The sequence below is a fragment of the Mauremys mutica genome, chromosome 6, assembly GCF_020497125.1.
Source record: "Mauremys mutica isolate MM-2020 ecotype Southern chromosome 6, ASM2049712v1, whole genome shotgun sequence".
Lineage (NCBI taxonomy): Eukaryota > Metazoa > Chordata > Testudines > Geoemydidae > Mauremys > Mauremys mutica.
The window spans coordinates 104,972,903-104,989,877 of NC_059077.1; the positions used below are offsets into that span (position 1 = coordinate 104,972,903).

The 16,975-nt window shown below is 39.7% G+C and overlaps 1 protein-coding gene across 1 annotated transcript in view; it reads left to right on the forward strand.

The window, feature by feature from the left end:
- Nucleotides 1-16,975, forward strand: part of PTPRD (protein tyrosine phosphatase receptor type D) — a 1,658,801-nt gene that overhangs the window by 392,433 nt on the left and 1,249,393 nt on the right. The window contains exon 5 of the mRNA XM_045020490.1: nt 2,454-2,526. The gene's annotated coding sequence lies outside the window, so the exon portion shown is untranslated. The remainder of the gene's footprint in view (nt 1-2,453; nt 2,527-16,975) is intronic.

The window sequence follows — 16,975 nt, forward strand, 5'->3', positions numbered from 1 at the left end:
GTCAAGTTAAGTGGTATTCGGCTTCTGTCATGTGCATCTCCCATTAATATCAGTGGAAAATTTACACATCACTGGGGATGGGAGGGGGAAACAAAGCTGGGTAGTATTGTGCAGATCTCACAAGAGACCTTTGCCCTTAGTCTCAGTTCATTTTTAAGACTCTCTTTATTTTTTCTCCTTACAGCATCACTTGCTGAGATAACTTTCAAAACATACAGTGGTGCTTGCAAAAGGGGGGTTGCTTCTCTGAGATAATTATGTTAATATAAGCCTACTTCGATGCTACATATGAAGTTCTTCATTTCGCTAGTGACAGTCCAGTCCAAAGCCCATAGTGGGATCCTTATAGAGATTTTTTTCCTTTTCAATGACTTGTGTTTTTAGGTATGAGGGAATGATTTCACCTTGAGTATTAAATAATTTTTTGAGTAGAGGTAAACTCTGTGGGCCAAATTCTGGTTTAGTGACAAAGGTGCAATTCCCATTGACTTCACTGCAACTGTCTCTGTGGAACCAAGAATTTGTCCTCATAAGTTTAGAAAGTAGCTCATTTAATGACAGTTTTGTATGAATAGTCCAATGCCAAAAAACAAAAACAAAAAAGTAACCATTTGAGAAAGTCTACCAATTATAAATATCTCAGAGGGTGGTTCTGTGTTCTGCTATAATGTGGTAAAAACAGAACTGTAAGAATTTCCAGAAGAGTATCCAGTCTTCTACATCCAAAGCCAAAAGTTCACTTTCCAGGAATTGTCATTTCATGTTAGTATCATTCTCTGAAATTTTCACCTAAAAATGTCAGATATTGATATTCATAATTATCATCTGATTGAGCATGATATTTCAACCTCACCTGTCAGTTGCTTGCAGCTTTTTGGCATTTTTCAGCAAGCAGGTTTAAACTTTAGGTAGGCACTGGGAAGGGGAAAAAAACCCTAAATGCAATGGAAAATGCAAGTTAATAAGATTTGTAACAAGCCTTTTTCCATTTAGGAAAATAATTATACTTTAATTTAAAGAAAAGATATAGCTTAATAGAAATTGGTAAATGCTAGAGGATTTACATTATGGAAGATATTGAATTCAACAAACTATTGTAGATTACTGTTTATTTCTTAAAGCACACATTTGGGGGTCATGAACTGCAAAGAAATGGAAGATTAAGTTGAAATTTTCTAACTTTGTAAAATAGTAAACAGAAAAATAGTTCTTTTTCAGCAGTTACCCATTTTAGGAGAAAAGGAGAACTTGTGATAGATCATCATTCACAAGGATACATATAAATAGTTAAAATAATTTAGCATTGGCTGGCAGCTGACATACGGAATGAATGTTTGCCAGAAGGGTCATCAGAGCAATTTATGCCACAAAAACAGACGGAAGAGGTTGTAAATGGAAGGAACTGGGAGAAGGAGAAAGAGACTTAGAAGAAGTTAGATTATAAAGCAATATTTTTGAGTGATAAAAAAGAATTATTTTTCCCAAGCTGCGAATAATATGCAATATGCTGTGTGAAATGGAATTAGAAGCTAATTAAATTCATCTTGAAATAAATTATAAAGATATGCACAAAGAAAAGTAAAGGTGCTTTTTAAATGCACCCTTTTCGTACTTGTATTTTCAGATATATACTGGAGAACCAGATTCTACACTGACAGTGTATCCCAAGTTCTAGTCGACTTCAATGAGTTTGGCATGTGCAGAGAATGCAGGATTAGACCCATATGTAGTTTGAGCATCCTGATAAAGCACTGTTTTTTTCTGTCAATGTGGAAAGGGTTAAATAACTGAGATAAAATGCATCACCATAGGGTAGTGATTGACATTGGGTTTGGGTAAGTTGGGTTGATGGATGTTAGCTTTATTAGTAGCAAGGCTAAAATCTTGTTTTCACAAACCATTAATATAATTTACCAGGCTGATTAACATCATGTCTGTGTAAGAACTATGGGCATTGATAATGACTCATGGGTATTTAACAAGCTAACAATTTACCTCTGATTCTGATATCAGGGTTGTTGTTTTTTTGTTTGTTTGGGTTTTTTGTTTTGTGTTTTTGTTTTGTTTTTAATTTAAAAAAAACAAACAGTCCATTGAAATAACATTTGTTTTTAGTAGAATAGCATGTCGGGAAGGAGATTATAAATACGTATTGTAGTTAATTACACAATTCATGTAGCATGAACGTTTTCATCAGAGAATGTCTTATGAATCATATCATTTAGTATATCTGACATTTATTTGATACTTTATGTACTATACTCTTTTGCATAAATATATATTGTATGAATTCCACTTTATTATGCTGTTATGCAGCAGTGTTAATTTGTAGATGCTGTCCACCTACAATGTGCCACTTTTACTATTTTTGTCTTTTTCATGGAATCAAGATTTGCTGTTATGAATGTAAAAATGTTTTAAAAAAACAAATTTTTTTATAATATATTTTACAGGGAAAACTTGAGGTGTCTTACACTTTTAATCCTCCGGTCAGTGATTGCCTTGGGAGCATATTGTGGTGAATTGGTAAGTTTGTATCAATTTCCTTATTACCTTATTCAAATGAAATGTCATTTTGTGATATGGCTTTTAAAATAGGAATAGAGAGTTTATTTTAACTGTATATTTGACACTTGTGTGGCTGTTGCTGGTCTGTGTCTAGTTTTGATGCCCACAATTCAAGAAGGATGTTTAAAAATGGGAGAGGGTTCAGAGAGGAGTCATGAGAATGATTAAAGGATTAGAAAACCTGCCTTATGGTGATAGACTCAAAGAGCTCAATCTATGTAGTTTAACAAAGAGAAGATTAAGGAGGAGCATGGAGAACAAATATCTACATAGGGAACAAACACTGGGCTCTTCAATCAAGCAGAGGAAGGTATAACATGATGCAGTGGCTGGAAGTTGCAGCTAGACAAATTCAAACGGGAAATAAAGCATACATTTTTTGACAATGAGGGTAATTAAAACAATTTACCAAGGGTCCTGGTGGGTTCTCAATCACTGACAATTTTAAAATCAAGATTGTATGTTTTTCTAAAAGATCTGCTCTAGGATTATTTTTAGGAAAGTTCTTACGGCCAAGAACTCTGACGGCTCTACTAGATGAGCACAATGGTCCCGTCTGGCTTTGGAATCTATGAAATAATCCTCTGCAGTGTTGTGGACTCAGCATTCTCAGTTCCAGAAGTTTCAGGGATATGCTTGCATTGCTCAGCAGAAGAGCTGGTTGCAATGTATTATTATTTATTTTAACAAAATTTTAACAAAACATTTTGCCAAAAATTTCCAGTATTTCCTTCCCCCAGCCTCTTTTTTTAACCAGCTCTGCTGAACAGCAATCTCTCTGGTTACAGGAGAAGTAGCTGCATCTTGTTCAATCAGTGCTTGGCTGACAGATGGTTTCTACACAGCTGAGATGAGTAAGGGAGTTAAGTTAGGAGGAAGTACTGACGTTCCACAGGGGATCTGGCAAATCCCTTCCTCCCGATAATAAAGTCATTGTCTAAGGATCTTTTTTTCAGAAAAGAAATACTATGTTTTAATAATCTTTTTTGATAAATTTGACCTTCAGCTGGGAGAATAAGAGTGGTATTCACATATTCCTAAACTCTCAGAACAATTTTGAGACATGCTGTGGTCCAATGGATAGATCACTACCTGGTGAGTGGGTGCGTCAGGAGCCTTGGTTTCAATTCCTTTCTCTGCTATTGATTTACTGTATGACCTCAGGCAAGTAATTTAACTGCTCTGTGCTTCAGAATCCCCTTCATTCAGCCTAGTGAGAAAATACATATTGACTGTTCTTTTTGCAATAAAGTGGAAGTCATAGTAGCACCGGAGCCCAGGAACTCATGAATGCTAACCATGGCAAGTTATATGAATGCTAACCATGACAAATTACTAAATCATTTAACTTTTCTGGGCCTCAGTTATTCCATCTGTAAAATCAGGATGATAATATAATATGCCCTCATTTATCCAAACTTTCTTGCTTGAAACAAGATTATGTCCTGCCCAACACTTTGAAGATTTCCTTTGAGCTCATTCAGTGTTCCCCATGGCATTCATACAATTGAAGTTGTATGGTACTCTGCTACTTCAAATGTGTTTTGCAAAGATTAATGAGCTAAATCTAGCAAAGCCCCTGTGAAAAAGAGGTCCCATTCATGCAAAATCCTCCATGGAAAAAGCACTAGATGAACTAAGTGAGAGTTTGATGCAGCAAGGCTTGTGGGGTCATGCTCACAAAATATTATGTAACGGCTTGTTGTTACTTTCATTATTTACTTGAATATACTTGATCAATAAAAATGTATCTTCGTGGTATAGCTAGTACCACTGGCCACTCTCGTGTGATATCCTACTTTCAGCTCTGGTCAGCTCTTCCCAGTAATGCAAGGAGAGCTTTTAAGCAAATATATTCTTTCATTTATAAAAGCACTACACGTTTCAGAGCCCGCTCCTGGTTTCAGCAGGCAGCTTTCTGAGCCTTCAGTGTTATGTGAAGAGTGACCCTTTGAACTATCCTGTCACCTACCATACCTTTGACTAACAATATCAGCTACTCCACATAGTCAGTGTCTGATATTTTAGAGGAAGACGAGAACAATCCAGTCAGTTGTGCAAACTGTGCCTGAAGGAACAATTTCTTCCTGATCCTTGCAGGTGAATAATAGCTTAATTTGTGACCTAAATCATGTGATTTAATCACCCTCAGAATTATTTTAGCTAGCATAATTGCAAATATTATTAAAAGTAATAAAATTATCCAGTCCATTTTGTGCTGCTCTTAGTGTAAATGTACATTCAGTGGTTCCATTCAATAATATGTTTTGTCCAAGAGAAATAATCCTAGAACCAAATGTGTACCCTTAAGCAGAATTATCTACAGCTCTAGTTTTTCAAAAAAACCTTCTCTATTGCAGTACTTAGCCAGTGATTTTAAAGAAAATTAAGTCAATAAATGAGATAAATATGCATACTTATATTTCATATAAAAAAGAAATCTGATCCCTGTGTTTGTGCTCTGCTCTGAGTAATAGTTTTCTCTGCATGTTGAAGATCTTATTACTCAAATTTAGCCTATGGGATTATGAGAAAATGCCTCTAATCATCTGTCCTAAACATTCAAAAATAAATTTCTTTGGAGCAATCCTTGAGATTAAAAGCCTAAGGGGGTAAGGAGAAGCAGTTTAATATGGATAAATTATGTGCTTAGATTCTTTTTTTTTTAACCTAAACCTACTTAGATATTGCCTATTACTTGCTGTACGTTATATGCCATGCTAAATCATTCTAAACTTTCACACAGTTTCTTCTGGAGATGGTTTCAGTGCTGTATCAGGTGTCACATATTTCACCAAATTTTAGCTTGACAAATTAAGTGCTAAAGAGGCTGATTCTAGAAGTGAAACATTTCTCCAATTTATGAAAACTTTATTAATCAGCTAATTTAACCTAACTGAAAATCTTTTAGAAATATAACCAGGATGCAGCTTCTGCTGTACAATATCAAAATCAGAAGGACAACAGATGACTCTGAATGAAAGTTAAAAAGTAATGTATCTTTGTTAGCCTGGAAGGGCCATTTCAGTCATGGAGATGTATTTGGGGTTCCAACCTTTCTGTTCGTTAGCAGAGTAACAAAAAGGGCATGTCTACATGAGCACTTACTGTGCAGCACACTCCAGCATGCTCTGCGTTGTGTACTTGTGGACATTCCTTCTATGCACTAAAAGTTGCCTAAGGCACATTGACATGCTGAAGTCTGAAAAAGTACAATGTCCAAGTGCATTAGGAAACTTGTAGTGTACATCAGCAGTATCTACATGGGTACTTAGTGCACACAATCCTGTAGTGCTGTAGATTTACACCCTCCCTTTGCCACACAGTAAGTGCTAATGTAGACATGCTTTCAGAGTAAATTTCACTTTAACTTCAGTGGGGCCAAGACTTCATCCTTAGACTTTTATGAATGGAGAAATTTCTGCCTAGCTATCAATGACACGTTCTTAAGTTACACCTACAGAAGGAACTTTGGGTGGATCCAGTGTACTTAGATTTCCAGAAAGCCTTTGACAAGGTCACTCACCAGAGGCTCTTATGTAAATTAAGTTGTCATGGGATAAGAGGGAAGATCCTTTCATGGATTGAGACCTGGTTAAAAGACAGGGAACAAAGGGTAGAAATAAATGGTAAATTTTCAGAATGGAGAGGGGAGGGGGAGGGGGAATTCTCTCCAGGTTTATAGGTTAGACTCTGTGTATTGTTCCATCCTGGTATTACAGAGATAGTGTACTTTCTTTTTGTTCTTTTAATAAATTCTTTTCTTTTCTTTGGACTTGGTTAATTCCTTCTCGTGTGGAAATTCAGGGGAAGGGGAGGGGGGAAGAGTGAGTTCCTCCTGGGTTTGATTCACGGAGTTGAATCGGTGTGTATCTCTCCGGAGTAGGCTAGGAGAGAGAGGGAGGGAGGAAGTGGGCTGCTTCCCTTTGTGTTGAGATTCAGGGAGATTGAATCTGTGTTCCCCAGGGAGAGTTTGGGGGGAACAGGCAGTGTGTTATCCACTTTAAACATAACTGGTGGCAGCAGGACCAGATCTAGACTAGGATTAGTTTAGAGGAGCTCATGCAGGTCCCCATCTTGTGAATGCTAAAGTTCAAAGTGGGGAATAAACCTATGACATGGTGGAATGCCTCCTCCCCCTTTCTTTCTCAGTAAAAGCAAAGTAACAGCAATAGAAATAAAGAGATTCCTTCAGCAAAACACACAATTGCAAAATGTAGAAATAAACTTATAATACTAGTACGCCTTTCTAATACTCACTAGACTGAATAGATGAAAAGTACTGCAGAAACCTGGGAGGACTTGATTAAGATGTCTGGACTCCCTTAACTCCCAAGAGAGACTCAACTCAAAACAAAGAACACAGAAAAAAAAAAAACTTCCCTCCACAGAGATTTGAAATTATCTTGTCCCTGATTGGTCCTCTGGTCAGGTGTTCCTCAGGTACTGCTTGTTAACCCTTTACAGGTAAAAGAGACCTTAACCCTTAACTAACTGTTTATGACAGCTCCCAATGCCTGATGGGGCAAAAACATTGTCGTGGGTGGTTCTGGGTACATGTCATCAGGCTCCCCCTCCCGCCCGCCCTCCCTCCATGAAAGCAATGGCAAACAATCGTTTCTCACCTTTTTTCCTGGGTTACCCGTGCAGACGGCATAGCACGGCAAGCATGGAGCCCACTCAGCTCACTGTCACCATACATCTCCTGGGTGCTGCTGGCAGACGCGGTACTGCATTGCTACACAGCAGCATTGCCTTGCCTTGCCTTGTCTTGCCGGCGGCAGACGGGGCAGTACGACTGTTAACCATCATCGTCGTCTTGTGGGTGCTCCTGGCTGACCTTAGTGGGATCGGTCGGTCAGAGGCTCCTGGGCAGACATGGGTGCTCCTGGCCAACCTCAGTGAGGTTGGTCAGGGACGCCTGGACATAAATGGGAGTGACTCCAGGTCATTCTCTTCTTTAAGTTTCATCTAATGGAGATTCAGTCCTGCCTGGAATATCATGCAAGCTGGAGGCTTTTGTCTCAGGCTGCTCTCCCAGACAGCATCACCACGCGATCACACCTACCCCAGCCTATTCCTTGCTCCCATGGCTCATGAAGCCTGGACAGTAGTAAGGAGCAGTTCAACTATAGGCTGAGCAAGTGCAGAATGGTGGTAGAATGTGCCTTTGGACATTTAAAAGCTCTCTGGTGCTGTTTGCTGACTCAGCTGTTTGCGATTAGAAGAACACAGCAAGGCGTGCTGTGCATCACAGAGGCTTTGGAAACCAGTTTCATGACTGGCCAGGCTTTGGTGTGACAGTTGTGTGTGTTTCTCCTTGATGAAAACCCACCCCCTTTGTTGATTTTAATTCCCTGTAAGCCATCCCTGTAAGCCATGTCATCAGTCGCCCCTCCCTCCATGAGAGTAACGGGAGACAATTGTTTTGCGCCTTTTTTCTGCACAGACGCCATACCGCGGCAAGCATGGAGCCCGCTCAGATCACCGTGGCAGTTATGAGCACTGTAAACACCATGCACATTATCCTGCATCCCAAGTCTTCAGGGCAAATTAATCATTAAACACGCTTGCTTTTAAACCATGTATTATATTTACAAAGGTACACTCACAGAGGTCCCTTCTCCTCCTTCAAGGTTCGGGAGCCCGCCTTGGGTGTGTTGGGAGGGTACTGGCTCTAGGGTGATAAATAGTTCCTGGTTGTCGGGGAAAATGGTTTCTCCACTTGTTTGGTGTGCGCTATCTTCAACCTCCTCTTCCTCCTCATCTTCCTCATCCCCAAAATCCGCATCCCTGTTGTGTGAGAGTCTATTGATGGAGTCCATGCACAGGGGTGGGGTAGTTGTAGGGGCACCCCCTAGAGTGGCATGCAGCTCATCATAGAAGCTGGACTTCAGAAACACAGACTTTGACTCCCTCAGGGAACTGATGGGCAGGATCCCCTGGGAGAATAACATGAGGGGCAAAGGAGTCCAGGAGAGCTGGCTGTATTTTAAAGAATCCTTATTGAGGTTGCAGGAACAAACCCATCTCGATGTGTAGAAAGAATAGTAAATATGGCAGGCGACCAGCTTGGCTTAACAGTGAAATCCTTGCTGTTCTTAAACACAAAAAAGAAGCTTACAAGAAGTGGAAGATTGGACAAATGACCAGGGAGGAGTATAGAAATATTGCTCAGGCATGCAGGAGTGAAATCAGGAAGGCCAAATCACGCTTGGAGTTGCAACTCGCAAGAGATGTTAAGAGTAACAAGAAGGGTTTCTTCAGGTATGTTAGCAACAAGAAGAAAGTCAAGGAAAGTATGGACCCCTTACTGAATGAGGGAGGCAACCTAGTGACAGGATGTGGAAAAAGCTAATGTACTCAATGCTTTTTTTGCCTCTCTCTTCACGAACAATGTCAGCTCCCATACTACTGCATTGGGCAGCACAGCATGGGGAGGAGGTGACCAGCCCTCTGTGGAGAAAGAATTGGTTCGGGACTATTTAGAAAAGCTGGCCGAGCGCAAATCCATGGGTCCAGATGCGCTGCATCTGAGGGTGCAAAGGAGTTGGGGGATGTGATTGTAGAGCCATTGGCCATTATCTTTGAAAACTCATGGCGATCGGGGGAGGTCCCGGATGACAGGAAAAAGGCTAATGTAGTGCCCATCTTTAAAAAAGGGAAGGAGGAGGATCCAGGGAACTACAGTTCTTACTCAGGCACCACCTCCATTCAAGTTAATGGAAATTTTTAAGTGGCAGTTAAAGAATGAAGAATCAGGTCTTATATAAGGTATTTATTCCACTGTAGCGCTATGAAACAACTGAGATTACAGTATTCATTATCAATCCAGTCACTGTGTAACAATTTTCAAAATCTTTATCTGGGGTGGATGAAGACTGGAAGTAAGAAGAGAGGGAGTTAGAATACTGATCAGTAAACCCCAGGCAGTGATGATGATGGTTCAAGTCAATCCACTATAAAATGTTATATATTTTTGCTGTGCCTGTTTTATTTAAAATGTAAACCATGACACATGCCCTTTCACACAGCAGAATATGTCTTCACCTCCATTTAATATGGCAGCATGTCATATCTCAGAAAAAATATCGTTTGAACAATTCTGAAAAGATGAAGTGAAAATCAAGGTTTATGCATAAATGTGAAAAACATTAATCGTGAATTAAAATGGAAATGTCAGTAAATGGCGTTTGCAAACATTGGGCATGATTCGCATGTACAGTTCGGTTACTGTGCCTCTCTCTGGCAGCACAAAGGAGCTGGAGAGGATAGTTCCAGCACTCACCCTCCTGGGATTTTCCCTGAATAGGGGGAAATCCCCAGTAGCTGTAGAGCCACTGTAGCAGCTCTATACCACCTACCTTTCCAGGGCCTGGCATATGGGGTTTCTCTGTGCACACAGCCACTGTTCATCTTAGTGTAAGAGATTGGAAATGCAATTGACATTCAACAAAACAATAAAACTTAGATACAAATGCACAAAGCAAACAAAAAAAATGGATAATTTAAATCTTTCTTTTAATAATTTTTATGATGTTCCTTACTGCAGAATCAATGGGTATGATCTTCTCAGATGGGAATTTGATTCTCAAATTGATAGTGTCCTTTCAACCTATGTTTTCTGATGACTATTATTGAATCACGGTTGTTTTTATATTTGTTGAAGGTTTCCTGTTCTGTCTGGAATTTTTATGAGATCAATTGTTCAGTCTCCTGCTGATAATTTTCTTCCCTCGTGTATGTTCATATCTGTAACCTAACTAAATGATATACCTTTTTGAGCAGTATTGCTTTCTGTCTTAACAAGCCAGGCAGAGTTTCAACATTTATTCTAAAAAAACCAGAACAGCTAAATATCAATAATAATACCTTATATAAATATTGTACCTATCTTGAATGATCCCAAAGCACCTTTCAAGTTATTGCATGGCTCAGAGTCCAGAGGCTTCTATATGAAGTTATTATCTAGAGATGAGCCCCTGTGTCTGCTCTGCCTCTTGGTAAGAGGAAAGGGAGAAATTTGTGATGATCTCTCTAAGGGGAACAAATCTGTGATTAGTTTTACTAAATCACTTAGTAGATGAAAACTGAGCTTGCTCAGGAGTGATTTTAACTGTTCCATGTATCTTCATCATTATTGGTGCTGTTTGGTCTGCTTCATCTGGAATGTGTGAGAAAAGTATGATGAGCAACAACACAGGACCACAATTTATATAGTGCGCTTTGGAGTCAAGTAAATTCCACAATTAATTCCCTGATCCTGCAATGTGTTGCACATGGAGGGGACCTCTTCATCCATGTGGAACCAAATAGATTGAACTGGAGCTCTGAGCAGGTGCAAGAGATTGCTTATGAGAAATCCACTTGGTCATGGAGCTCTAGAAAGTGAAATAATAATGTATGATTTGTTCACTACTCCACAATATATGGTATATAAGAGGAAAGATATTCACTTCTCCTACCACTTGGTTACTAAATGACAATAGTGTGTTAAGTTCAATCAGTTGTTTGTGTCTTTCTGACAAAACAATAACTAATATGACTGAGAATGACTTCTGCATGGATGTGTCGACTTTGTTACTATAGATGACTGTTCTACTCCCACTGTTTCTTGACTGTTTACATATTTATCTAAAGTAATAATAATTATAAAATGTAAGTCAGCAGCTCTTTGCACATATATCTTTGTTGCTGACAAATTCAATTAAAGGTTTTGCTAGCTAAACCAATCAAATTACAGGTAGCTTAGAAAAGGTCAACTCTGAATTATTGTTTCCCATAATAATTTCCCAAGCCATTAAGTCTGTAAAATCCATTTGACACTGAAACCCATAAAATTAAATTATAAGGTACAAAGTGCTCTGATTGTTTGTGGGCTTTCTAAAGCATAAAGCTCAGCCTGTCCCCCACAAAATGACTCTTGCTAATATTGTCCACATTTGCAGCATAGTGAGAGTTAGGTTTCGGGCAGCATGTGCTTTATAAATCTCTCTTTCTAGGGAGCTATAGTTCAACTCCAGAAATGTTAACTTGAGGCTGAAAGTTGCTATGCAGATCTATATTTAACAACTGAAATAGCCTTTCCTTAAGAATGAAGTAGTGTGAATTCATGGTAACTTCCATAATTTTCTAATCCACCTAACTGAATTACATTTTCAATTACTCTGTGTGTGAGGGCAGCTGCCTATTAGGGGAAATGGGCCTGGGTCCTGCCAAAATGTCACAGCTGTAAGCTACATTTTAAACACTTGGGGGACAATTTGGGTCATGCTCCAATACCTGTGGCAATTGCAGCAGTGTATAGAGTTCGTATAGGAGCTGCAGTTGGCCAGGAAAGACTTCTCCAGATGTAGGAGCAGTGTAATCTGATGGAAGTGGCCACATACAGTCCCACTCACAAGATCTGGCATGGTGAGCAACTGTGCAGCCCATAGAGAACCCGGGAGAGGCTGCTGGAAGTTAGAACAGCCTTCAGGTACCAAACAACATTGAAACTTAGACCACCAGATCAGATAGAGTTTTGGCATGTTAGTGCCTCAGCAGCTTCACTGAGCATCCCTACACAGGTAATACCATATCACTGTTGTATTCTACCTTGCCATATTTTTACTTTTTGTCACATCTCATGTCTGAAAGAGCTGCAGACAGGGAGAGTGTTTTGATTTCCTTACTCAGCAATTTCTGATGAATTTTGATGATTTAGGGAATTTTTTGTTTACATGAAATACTATTAAAAAGCAATTAGTTTGTCAAAATACTCAGTGTCTTCCTGGCTTTTGTATTCTTATTAAATTATCTGTTATATGATTATTCCAGAGCAGGTACATTGGTTGCACTATCACTCTGACCAAAACTAGCTTACAGTAAATAATTGGGGCTTAATTTCTACTAGTGATAAAAAATGCCTATTAAAATAAACAGTGAAGTATTTATTGTTGAAGTCTACTGAAAAGGAAGGGTGGATATGCACAAATCTCTTCTGAGGGCCCGTGGAACATTCATTGTTTGACTTACTGCTGGCCAGTTCTTTGAGGTACAAAGGGTGGAGCAGTGGAACATAAAAGTCTGTTGTTCATTTCATTATGTATTTATCCTATCTTTTAAAAATGTATCCTTTCCCTACTTTCTGATTGGATATCTGCTAGAGAATTTTAAGTTCCGAACACAGAGCAAACTAGAGGGTGCACTTGAACTCCACAAATAAAATAAAGTAGAGCAACATTACAACCTGACTTCAAGCAAATAAAGGAATGTTTTTACAGCTTTAGCTTTCATCCTGAGTAGCTGTATTTGATGTTGCTTCCTATTTACTTAGGGTAGTGTCCTCTCCCACTTGCTGCTCTGCTAGGCTCTTAACAGTATGTCAGAGCTCAGTTCAGTGTGAGTTTTTCCTATTAATTCCTGAGCATTCTTCTAGTATCTGAAAGTATTTATTGTTGCAAGTAAGTTTTTACTTATCAAGTTGCTGGCTCTTAAAGCTACTGGTTCTTCTTCTCATGCAAAGTTGGGGTGAAGAAAGTTGATGTTTCTTCCCTTCTGCTAATCTCTAATTTTTAACAGAGTTGTTTTTTTTCCAAATTTAAATGCCTAGCTGTGAGTTGTTCTTTATCTTGTAATTAATTTATGTGAGAAAAACATAATCACACACAATAGTTCTGATGTTGTCCAGGACTGCGAATTTTCACCCCTTAGTTCTGGTTTTCGTCTGTGGCACTGACCCAGTGAGTCACTTAGATCTCTCTCTCACACACACACACACTCTCTCTCTCTCTGTTGCACTGATTTAACTAAAGGTGTGTTTTGAAAATTGATTTAGCTAAACTGGTGTTACGTCCTGCATGGGAACTCTTCTATAAGCCAGGTTAAATTGATTTAAGAGTGTCCACCCGGGAGTTTGTCATTTGAAGTAATTTGAATTTAAAAGTGATTTTAGTTAAACTAATACAAGTTATGGGTGTAGACATGCCCCTAATCTCTCTGAGACTGATCCAAAGCACATTGAGGTCAATGGAAGGGCCCATTTTGTCTCCCAAGGGAATTGGTTCCTCAGTTCAGCAATTTTTATTTTGGCTATTTAACATAGTCCACAAGTACTCCCAATGAAACCAATACAAGTAACAGTAGAAAAATTGGTCCCTTAGTGTTTGTGAAACCCTTTGAGATCATGTAATGAAAGGATCTAGTAAGCATTGGAGTTGGAGATTGAAAATAAAATGGTGATGTTTTAAGACTTTCCAGCAGTTTTATTTATGAATGTATTATATTATGTAACTGTATGTTATACTGTCAGCTTCAAATTATACTGTCAGCTTTAAATAAGTATATTCAGTTGTAAAAGGGAAATTGTTTAATAACAAAACTCTAAGCTGAATACCTTTTATATTCTCTGTGGAAATGCACCCGTCTGTTTTCATAGCTTCAGATAATATTTATGACATGTTATAAATGTTTGGAATGCTGGGGGTGGGAATGGAAGGCTTGAATTGTCTGAAAGTAAGACAATCAGCTTTGAGAGTTGGATACAGTTCAGGCAGATGTTATACCTGATAAGTGGAGCTGAGTATTTCTAAGTTCTAAAATAATCTAGAGACTTCATTCTGATAAAGTTATCTGTGCCATAAACTTGCATTACAAAGAGATTATTGCTGAAGTGTACATTTTCAAAAACAAACCAGAGGGATGCAGAGGAATACAAAGGGAAGGGCACTGTTCCTTGGAATACTCTTTGTTTGCTAATGAGCCTCTCTCAAACGCTTTGCAAATTGAAAGTTCTTAACTGAATTGTGACATCTCAGAATCTGTACAAGATGGGAATAGTTCTAAACAACCACAAAGAAATACATTATACTCCAAAGAAAGCACTGGAATTTTTAACTTGTCTGGCTAAACTGAGATTGCTAAAATGTAAATTAATTGTATCTGTCAGAATCAATGACTTACTTAACTTTCCACAGTGGTGGCAATAGGAAAAAACTTAATTTTGCTTTGTCTGTCTTTTATATCTGTACCTATTTGTTTTATTATTTAGTTGCTTCTAATGAAGGATGTCATTTGTTTCATTCTATTTTACCTTAAAAGTTTTTGCCATACAGAACTGAATGCAAATAAGTCATCCTACTCCTGGTTTACCCTCACAATACTGGCAGACTGCTTTTCTAAAGAAGTGGCATGGCTGATCCAGAGAATGCAACCCTTCTTTCCAATAGGGATTATTACACTTGCAGTGGTTATGTCTTAACCCCTGTGAGATTATAGCCTCAACTACAGAGGATCAGTTGTCTTGTTGAGTCAGTGATCCCTGAAGAACAAGTGGGATTCCAGTGCAGCCTTTGTAGACTTGTCATCAGTTTACGACACAGTCGGTATTAAAGGCATGATGCTGAAGCTCACAAGGATCATCCTCTGTCTCAAAATGCTATGCCTACTATGGATGATGCTGAGCAATAGGCTTGGTCCAGAAACATGTCCATTTGCACTACAAAATCAGCTCATTCTGGTTCCTCAACCATGGACTGACAAAAGGCTCAATACTCACGCCAATGCTCTTCAGTGTCTCCAGGCAGATTTTCATATCGATAACCTTGCTCTGGCAATGCAAGCAGCCATCTTCAGTGACATTGAGCCCACCTTGAATGGGGACCTAAACACCATGGAGGAGTCTTTCCAGAAATGGAGGCTCAAGCCAAACTCTCATAAAACAACAGTCACTGCATTTCATCTTGTTAACAGGCAGGCTAAGCGCTCACTGAAAATGATTTTTTGCAGCAACACTGTGCAACATGACCCCATTCCGACCTATCTCAGAGTGAAGCTGGACCACACGCTAATCTTCCACAACCATCTGAAGACAGTAGCCACCAGGATGAAGACAAGAGTCAACCTGGTACAGAAACTGGCAGGCACAAGCTAGGGAGCATCAGTATCAGTGCTACGTACATCAGCAATGGCCATTGTGTACTACATAGAAGAGTACCGTGCACTGGTGTGGACCAGAAGTAGCCCGCCTCGACTTGTTGATGTCCAACTGAACATTACAATGTGGTGAATCACTGGAACTCTCAACACTCCACTCCGCCCCCATCCATTTGCTGCAATATAGCAACCCTCCGGGAAGTCCAGAATAGAGGAAAACAAATATCTCCCAATCCAACAATAACATCCCTCACCACCGTTTGAAGTTGTGAGAGCCTTTTTGAATGCACGTGCTTAAACTTCGACAATGCAGCTTCAACCCTGATGAAGCTTAGAAAGCCGAATCGCGTTCGCAAGAAGTCACAAACAAACACTTTGTGAAAGACCTATTGCAGAAGTTGCCTGGCTTTAGTCTTCTGGAAAAAATATGGGCAACCCTAAACCGCATCAGCAGAAACCATGGCAGATACTTGATGCACATATGGAAAATTAAAAAATCTCCAGTGAGTGACTGTGGTCACCCAGAACAGACCATGGAACATATAATGACTCAATGCCCTGTTCACAAATATGAAGGAGGCACCATAGTGATACATGCTGCTAATCCTGTCACAATGATCTGACTTAACCACCTAAATGTAAAATTATAGTTGTTGCTCAACATCTACATCAGCCATATGAGGAAGGAGACATGGTTAAGATAACCAGCTCTTGCTGCAGGTTGGGAAGGGAGAGAGGGAAACACCTCACCTGAGATGAAGAATGCAAGCCCATTACAGATGACTACAGCAGCATCAACAGCCGAAGAAGAATTGGCTCCTCCCTGGGGAGGAAACTGGCTGCTGGCCACCTTGGGCTGTAGACAGTGCTCTACCCCCCACCTGGATCCCCCATTTGTTGCAATCAAGAACTGGTGTGTGGAGGAGGAGGAGGCATCTGCCCCCAGGGCTGGGAAGTACATAACAACTGCACCCAAGAGGAAAAAGCATGGGTTGTTGGTGGTCAGGGACTCCCTACTGAGTGCGATGGGGGCATCAACCTGAAATGATGTCCTGGGATGTGTGCTACCTTCCTGGAGCTAACATCCAGGATATTATGGAATGGTTTCCAAGTCTGATCCATCCCTCTGACCCCATACTGTTCATCCATATGGGCAGTAATGATACTGCCAGACATGACACTGAGCAGATCAGCAGTACTACAGGTCTCTGGAGCAAGGGTGAAAGAGTCAAATGTACGAGTTGTATTCTCATCCATCCTCCCAGTTGAGGATAAGGGCCCAGGCAGTCACATGCATCCTGGAAATGAATGCATAACTGCATAGATGGTTTTGAGGGGAGGGCTTTGGCTTCTTTGATCATGGGCTTCTGTTCTGGAAAGGATGATACTTGAGTAGAGAAGAGGTCCATCTGACCAAGAAGGGGAACAGTGTCTTTGCTCACTGATTCACCAACAATGGCGAATTAGCCACTGGGCCAATGGGGTCCATGCC